We start from the raw sequence: 766 nt of genomic DNA, 5'->3' as shown, positions 1-766 counted from the left end.
TTTTTCTTTGCCGTACCCTCTTAACACTAAGCTGTTATCATTGCCACAGAGCTCAGTCTGGTTTTATCAGCTGTATCTTTATGACCGGTCCTGGAAACACTGATACCTGTTTTTGAAGGCGTTATTGACGATGGCCCTCAGCAGCAGTCTGTCACCGATCTGAGAAGGTCCTCTGAAAGTGAACATGTCGATGGCCCGAAGAGTGGGATGAGCCTGACACAGACGACTGTAGAGACAAGACAGAAAAACAAGAAAGGAGGAAAATGTGGAGACATTGTCATGTACGTGCAAGAGTTAATGTATTCGTGTAAAATAATTAGACCTTTGTGGAATGATTCCAGTGCTACGCTGGAGATTTAATCCCCAAAACCTGAAGAACAAGTATTTGATGTTTCCTTCACAACAGAGCCTCTAGTGTTTTAAACTTTTCCTCAGGATGGAAAAAAAATGTGACATCTTCAAAGGAAAGCAGAAATCCTCATGAGAGAAACTGAAACCAGAGAATCTTTGTTCTCTTTTTTGCTTGAAAAGGGACTGAAATGATGAATTGATAATCAAAGTTGTTCCTTATCATTTTTCTGATTTCACCTCGTATGATTGAGTGTGCGTTTGTGTTTTCGATGTCTACTCTGTAACCCTGGTGTAAAGAAATGAAGCACTTAAAATGTGTGTGATTGTACCTGGCAGCGATGGTGGCTACATTCACCATCCAGGCCATGATCTGTCCTCCAAATGTGTTCACCTGGAGATTAGAGAAACACAACAC

The 766-nt window shown here is 41.3% G+C and overlaps 1 protein-coding gene across 1 annotated transcript in view; it reads left to right on the top strand.

Moving 5' to 3' along the window:
- LOC111648357 (dual specificity protein phosphatase CDC14AB-like) overlaps positions 1-766 on the top strand; it is a 17747-nt gene that overhangs the window by 1835 nt on the left and 15146 nt on the right. The window lies entirely within an intron of this gene.

Source organism: Seriola lalandi, unplaced genomic scaffold, assembly GCF_002814215.2.
Source record: "Seriola lalandi dorsalis isolate HSWRI2012SDOR001 ecotype SW California unplaced genomic scaffold, Sedor1 jcf7180002054981, whole genome shotgun sequence".
In the NCBI taxonomy this organism is placed as follows: Eukaryota; Metazoa; Chordata; class Actinopteri; order Carangiformes; family Carangidae; genus Seriola; species Seriola lalandi.
This window is presented reverse-complemented; position numbering and strand designations above follow the sequence as displayed.